This window comes from Cetorhinus maximus, unplaced genomic scaffold (genome assembly GCF_964194155.1).
Source record: "Cetorhinus maximus unplaced genomic scaffold, sCetMax3.hap1.1 HAP1_SCAFFOLD_519, whole genome shotgun sequence".
NCBI lineage: Eukaryota > Metazoa > Chordata > Chondrichthyes > Lamniformes > Cetorhinidae > Cetorhinus > Cetorhinus maximus.
In genome coordinates, this window is record NW_027596461.1 from 45,001 (window position 1) to 52,821 (window position 7,821).

The 7,821-nt window shown below is 59.8% G+C and overlaps 1 pseudogene; it reads left to right on the forward strand.

The window, feature by feature from the left end:
- The window catches only part of LOC144673949 (serine/threonine-protein kinase pim-3-like), a 9,192-nt pseudogene extending 5,076 nt beyond the window's left edge, over positions 1 to 4,116 (forward strand).
- Positions 4,117 to 7,821: the final 3,705 nt, after the last annotated feature.

Consider the following 7,821-nt stretch of genomic DNA (forward strand, 5'->3'; position numbering starts at 1 on the left):
CTCCCCCCAAACCAGCCTCTTCCCAACCCCCAACCCACACCCAACTCCGTCTCCCCCCCAAACCAGCCTCTTCCCACCCCCAACTCCATCTCCCCCAAACCAGCCTCTTCCCAACCCGCTTCCCACCCCAACCCCATCTCCCCCCAAACGAGCCTCTTCCCACCCCCTACCCATGCCCAACTCCATCTCCCCCCAAACCATCCTCCTCCCACCCCCAACTCCATCTCCCCAAACCAGCTACTTCCCACCCCCTACCCACCCCCTTCCCACCCCCAACTCCATCTCCCCCAAACCAGCCTCTTCCCAACCCCAACTCCATCTCCCCCAAACCAGCCTCTTCCCAAACCCCCTACCCAACCCCTACGCCATCTCGCCCCAAACCAGCCTCTTCCAAACCCCTACTCCATCTACACCTAAACCAGCCTCTTTCCACCCCCAACTCTATCTCCCCACCCAAACCAGCCTCTTCCCAAACCCTGCGCACCCCCAACTCCATCTCCCCCCAAACCAGACTCTTCCCAACCCCCTACCCAACCCCCTACCCAACCCCTACTCCAACTCGCCCCAAACCAGTCACTTCCCACTCCCAGCTCCTTCTCCCCCAAACCAGCCTCTTCCAACCCCGTACTCCATCTCTCCCTAAATCAGCCTCTTCCCACCCCCAACTCCATCTCCCCCCAAACCAGCCTCTTCACACCCCCTACTCCATCTCCCCCCAATCCAGCCACTTCCCACCCCCTACCCACCCCAAACTCCATCTCCCCCAATCCAGCCACTTCCCACCCCCAACATCATCTCCCCCCAAACCAGCCTCTTCCCAAACCCTACCTACCCCCAACTCCATCTACCCACAAACCAGACTCTTCCCACCCCCAACTCCAGCCATTTCTCTTTGCGAACTTGTTCCCTGCTGCCCATGTTCTGAATCCTGCCATCCTTGTGCCCTCTGCTTGCAGAATGACCGCCCCGTGCCCATGGAGATCATCCTGATGTGGAAGGTGTCTTTGCCGGAGCACCGAGGCGTGATTCGCCTGCTGGACTGGTTCTCCAGGCCGTCCGGCTTCCTGCTGGTGTTGGAGCGCCCGCCCAGCGCCAAGGACCTCTGCGACCTCATCGCCGAGCAGGGCCCGCTGAGCGAGGAACGCGCCCGCTCCTTCTTCCGCCAGGCGGTGGAGGCACTGCGGCACTGCCATGCCTGTGGGGTCGCGCACCGGGACGTGAAGTGCGAGAACCTCCTGGTCGACCTGCACACTGACGAGCTCAAGCTCATCGACTTCGGCTCAGCAGCCCTGCTGCGCGACACCGCCTACACCGATATCAGTGGTGAGTACCCGGGCCCGGACACTCCCTGGGGGCATCGCGGAAGCAGCTGGGGGCACAGCGGCTCCTCCTTTCTCTCTCTGACACCTGGGATCCCAGACTTGTTGCGCAGACGCCAATTCCCTCCCACAGTGCGGCTCAGTACTGACCCTCCCACAGTGCGGCTCAGAACTGACCCTCCGACAGCGTGGCGCTCCCTCAGCACTGACCCTCCAACAGTGCGGCTCAGCAGTGACCCTCCGACAGTGCGGCTCAGAACTGACCCTCCGACAGCGGGGCGCTCCCTCAGCACTGACCATCCAACAGTGCAGCACTCCCTCAGTACTGACCCTGCGACAGTGCGGAGCTCCCTCAGCACTGACCCTGCGACAGTGCGGAGCTCCCTCAGCACTGACCCTCCGACAGTGCGGAACTCCTTGAAGAACTGACCCTCCGACAGTGCGACTCAGCACTGACCATCCGACAGCGCTGCTCAGCACTGACCCTCCGACAGTGCGGCGCTCCCTCAGCACTGACCCTCCGACAGTGCGGCGCTCCCTCAGCACTGACCATCCGACAGTGCGGAGCTCCCTCAGCACTGACCCACCGACAGTGCGGAGTTCCCTCAGCGCTGACCCACCGACAGTGCGGAGCTCCCTCATCGCTGACCCTCCAACAGCGCAGCGCTCCCTCAGCACTGACCCTCCGACATTGCGGAGCTCCCTCAGCACTGACCCTCCGACAGTGTGGAGCTCGCTCAGCACTGACCCGCCGATAGTGCGGCGCTCCCTCAGTACTGACCCTCCGACAGTGCGGACCTCCCTCAGCACTGACCCTCCGACATTGCGGAGCTCCCTCAGCACTGACCCTCCGACAGTGTGGAGCTCGCTCAGCACTGACCCGCCGATAGTGCGGCGCTCCCTCAGTACTGACCCTCCGACAGTGCGGACCTCCCTCAGCACTGACCCTCCGACAGTGTGGAACTCCCTCAGCACTGACCCGCCGATAGTGCGGCGCTCCCTCAGTACTGACCCTCTGACAGTGCGGACCTCCCTCAGCACTGACCCTCCGACAGTACGGCTCAGCACTGACCCTCCGACAGTGCGGCGCTCCCTCAGCACTGAACGTCCAACAGTGCGCCGCTCCCTCGGTACTAGCACTGGGCTGGGGTGGTAGGGCAGGTGGGCGAGTGTCAGGCGTGGGTATTTTGGGGGCATCAGGGCATTAAAACCACAAAGCAATGCTGGGTGGGGTAAATAGTCTCACAGTGAATGTTGTCTGGTTTTAATCTTGTCTCTCTCTCTCTCTCCTATTTCCATCACTTTCTGATGTAAATGCTCAGGCACCAGAGTGTACAGCCCGCCAGAGTACATCAGTGAAAGGCGCTACCATGCCCGCTCCGCTACTGTCTGGTCCCTCGGGGTCTTGCTCTACGTCATGGTCTGTGGTGACATCCCCTTCAAGCGAGACGTGGAGATCCTGGCAGGCGAGATCCAGCTGCCCTCCGGTATCTCCAAGGGTAAGTGGCACAGGGGGTGGAGAGAGGGGATTTTAGTTTTAAAGCATCCTTCACTGTCTCTCCTTTCCTATGATCTCAAGAATTAGGGGCAGGAGGAGGCCATTCGGCCCCTCGAGCCTGCTCCCCCATTCAATACGATCGCCTCTGATCCGATTGTTACTCAACTCCACTTCCCTGTCCGACCCCCTCATACCCCTCGACTCCCTCGCCGATCAGAAATCTGTCTCACTCGGCCTTGAATATATTCAGTGACCCGACCCCCACTGCTCTCTGGGGGGGGAGAGAATTCCACAGACTGACCACCCTCTGAGAGAAGAAATTCCTCCTCATCTCAGTCTTCAATGGGAGACCCCTCATTCTGAAACTGTGCCCCCCTCCCCTCGTTCTAGATTCCCCGCCACGAGGGGAGGGAAACATCCCCTCAGCATCCACCCTGTCAAACCCCCTCCCCTCAGAATCTGATATGTTTCAATAAGATCACCTCTCATTCTTCTAAACTCCAATGGGTAGAGGCCCAACCTGCTCAACCTTTCCTCATCAGACAAACCCCCTTCGTCCCAGGAATCGGCCGAGTGAACCTTCTCTGAACGGCTTCCGATGCGAGTCTGTCCCTCCTGAAGTAAGGGGACCAGAACTGTCCACAGTGCCCCAGGAGCGTCCTCACCAACGCCCTGTCCAGTTGTAGCAAGACTTCCCCACTTTTATACTCCATCCCCCCCCTCGCAATAAAGGACAACTTTCCATTTGTCTTCCTCATCACTCGCTGCATCTGCATACCAACTTTTTGAGATTCATATCCCAGGACACCCAGATCCCTCTGCACCGCCGCCTTCTCCAGTCTCTCTCTCTCTTTCTCACATTCATGTCTTCCCAGCGATGCAATTTTTAATGGACCATCTTGTGCTTCCTTCCCCCCTTCCCCCTGCAGAGTGCGAGGAGCTGATACGATGGTGCCTCTCCATGCAACCCTCCAAACGCCCCACCCTCCACCAGATATTGTACCACCCGTGGGTGCAGCAGGACAACACCAGACCGAAAGCCGTGGGCCTCTGGAGCCCGGGGGGAGACTCCGACTGTAGCGCCAGCCAGGAGAGACTGTAGGGAGCAGACAGACCGGGCATGGACACACTCTGTTGCTGGTCACCATATGGAAGGAGGAGGAACTTTCAGGACTGATGGGGACCTCGCCTGATCGCTCTGTCAGCAGTGGCTGGCTGGTCAGTGAACATTGGCCCCAGGGCCGGAGAGAACTCGAACTGCACACCCCTTGTTCATCTCCCTCGTTCATCCTGAAAGACGCCTCCGACAGTGCGGCGCTCCCTCAGTACTGACCCTCCTACAGTGCGGCTCTCCCTCAGCACTGACCCTCCAACAGCGCGGCTCTCCCTCAGCACTGACCCTCCAACAGCGCGGCACTCCCTCAGCACTGACCCTCCAACAGTGCGGCGCTCCCTCAGTACTGACCCTCCGACAGTGCGGCGGTTCCCTCAGCACTGACCCTCCGACAGTGCGGCTCTCCTCCAGCACTGACCCTCCAACAGTTCGGCACTCCCTCAGCACTGACACTCCGACCGTGCGGCACTCCCTAAGCACTGACCCTCCAACAGCGTGGCGCTCCTCAGCCCTGACCCTCCGAATGTGCAGCGCTCCCTCAGCACTGACCCTCCGACAGTGCGGCACTCCCTCAGCACTGACCCTCCGATGGTGTGGCGCTCCCTCAGCACTGACCCTCCAACAGTGCAGCACTCCCTAAGCACTGACCCCCTGACAGTGCGACGCTCTCTCAGCAACAACCCTCCAACAGTGCGGCGCTCCCTCAGCACTGACCCTCCAACAGTGCGGCACTCGCTCAGCACTGACCCTCCGACCGTGCGGCGCTCCCTCAGCAATGACCCTCCAACAGTGCGGCACTCCCTCAGTACTGACCCTCCAACAGTGCAGCACTTCCTCAGCACTGACCCTCAGACAGCGTGGCACTACCTCAGCACTGACCATCCGATAGTGCGGTGCTCCCTCAGCACTGACCCTCCAACAGTGCAGCACTCCCTCAGTACTGACCATCCAACAGTGCAGCGCTCCCTCAGTACTGACCCTCCAACAGTGCAGCACTCCCTCAGTACTGACCCTCCAACAGTGCAGCACTCCCTTGGCACTGACCCTCCAACAGTGCGACGCTCCCTCAGCACTGACCCTCCGACAGTGCGGCGCTCCCTCAGCACTGACCCTCCGACAGTGCGGAGCTTCCTCAATACTCACCCTCCAACAGTGATTTCCATGAGCAGCCGCAATCTCTCTCCATTCTCCCCTTAAGGACACTTGCCAGCTTTACAGACCTGGCACTTTTCTGGAGGGGGCGTTGGGTGGGGCATTGAGAGATTCCTTCCTCACTCCCATCCCCACCCCCCACCCCCGCATCCTCATGCACACGGATAAGGGAAGAAGCCTGGATTTAAGGGGAAAGCAACGCACCGTCGTTCGATGGCATTGTGACGCACGCTGTGGGCAAATAGCTGAGGGGGAGTTGGTGAGGTTGGGGGATGGCACCGGAGAGCCGTTGGCCATGCCAGTGCCTTGGGGAGAGCGCCAGGGGAGGCCCGAGCTTGGGTGAGGTTCTGGGGAAATTCTGGAACCAGCTGTGTCCACCCTGGTCTGTAAATCCTCGTGTATTGTGCCCCGGCCCTAGAGGGTGCCGCTGAGATCATGTTCCTGGTTCAACGTGAAACCCTCTTGTGAATGGCGGCACGAGACTGTCTTTAAATCGTGGTGTCGGTTAGCGAACCGACTGTCGTTACAGCATAGAAGGCCATTCGGCCCATCGAGCTGGTGCCAGAGTAACTACCTGCGTATTTATGATGTTTTGTGTGTACTCAATAAAATTAAACGTTGTTTCAGTCAGTGGTATATTGTGTGTGTGTGTGTGTGTGTGCACGTCTCTGCAAATAGGAACAGGAGGAGGCCATTCAGCCCCTCTCAAGCCTTTTACACAGGAACAGGAGGAGGTTCATTCAACTCCTCTCAAGCATGATACACAGGAACAGGAGGAGTCCATTCAGCCCCGCTGTCGAGACTGTTACACAGGAATAGGAGGAGGCCATTCAGCCCCACTCTAGAGACTGTTACACAGGAACAGGAGGATACCATTCAGACCCCTCGAGCCTTTTAAACAGGAACGGGAAGAGGCCCATTCAGGCCCTTGAGCCTCGAAGGGCTGAATGGCCTCCTGCGGATGGCCCAATATGAAACTGGGGCAAACGTTGCCACCTGCTGGTCAACAAAACCTCGATGACCTGACAGAGGCTCAACAGCAGTCGGGCAGGTTCTATTTCAAAAACTCATGTTGGGGGGTTGGGCAGGTTGAACGGGGGTGGGGGAGGTGGGGTCGGAGCCTTTGAAGGTGGAGGCGTTGGTCCAATCACAGAATGGCACAGCTCAAGAGGAGGCCATTCAGCCCATCATGCATGTGCTGGCTCTTTGAAAGATCTGTCCAATTAGCCCCACACTCTAACCCCCACCCCCGACCCCACCGGCTCATTCCCCCCCATAACCCTGCACATTTTTCCCCTTCCAGTATTTATCCAATTCCCCCCTTATCGAAGAGAAGGAGAGAGAGAGAGAGAGAGAGGGAGACAAGGAAAGACTTACCGTAGCGAAAGAAAGACGTGCGCCTCCCTCAGCACTGACCCTCCGACAGTGCTGCACTCCCTCAGCACTGACCCTCCGACAGTGCGGCTCCCTCAGCACTGACCTTCCGACAGTCCTGCACTCCCCCAGCACTGACCCTCTGACAGTGCGTCACTCCCTCAGCACTGACCCTCCAACAGCGCGGCGCACCCTCGGCACTAACCCTCTGACAGTACAGCGCGCTCTCAGCACTGTCCCTCCTACAGTGTGGAGCCCCCTCAGTACTGACCCTTCGAAAGTGCGGCGCTCCCTCAGCACTGACCCTCAAACTATGCGGCCCTCCCTCAGCACTGACCCTCAAACAGTGCGGCACTCCCTCTGTACTGACCCTCCGACAGACCGGCGCTCCCTCAGCTCTGACCAACTGACAACGCGGCGCTCCCTCAGTCCTGACCCTCCGATAGTGCGTTACTCCCTCAGCACTGACCCTCCGACCGTGCGGCGCTCCCTCAGCACTGTTCTTCCAACAGTGCGGCACTCCCTCAGTACTGGCACTCCAACAGCGTGGCACTCCCTCAGCACTGACCCTCCAACAGTGCAGCACTCCCTTGGTACTGAACCTCCAACAGTGCGACGCTCTCTCAGCACTGACCCTCCGACAGTGAGGCGCTCGCCCAGTACTGACCCTCCGATAGTGTGGCGCTCCTTCAGTCCTGACCCTCCGACAGTTTGGAGCTCCCTCAGCACTGTCCCTCCGAGATTGCGGCGCTCCCTCAATACTGACCCCCCAACAGTTCGGAGCTCCCTCAGCACTGACACTCGGACAGCGCGGCGCTCCCTCAGCACTGACCCTCCGACATTGCGGCGCTCCCTCAGCACTGACCCTCCAAAAGTACGGCGCTCCCTCAGTCCTGACACCTTGACAGTTTGGAGCTCCCCCAGGACTGACCCTCTGACAGTGCGTCACTCCCTCAGCACTCACCCTCCAACAGCGCGGCGCACCCTCGGCACTGACCCTCTGACAGTACAGCGCGCTCTCAGCACTGACCCTCCTACAGTGTGGAGCTCCCTCAGCACTAAAACTCCGACAGTGCGGCGCTCCCTCAGCACTGACCTTCCGACAGTACGGCGCTCCCTCAAAACTGACCCTCCGACAGCGCAGCGCTACCTCAGCACTGACGCTCCCACAGCGCGGCGCTCCCTCAGCATTGACCTTCCGACACTGCCGCACTCCCTCAGCACTGACCTTCCGACAGTACGGCGCTGAGGGTGCGCCGCACTGTAGCAGTGTCAGTGTCGATGGAGCGCCGCGCCGTCAGAGGGGCATTTCTGAGCGAGTTCCTCACCGTCGGAGGGTCAGTACTGGTGGAGCGCCGCACTGT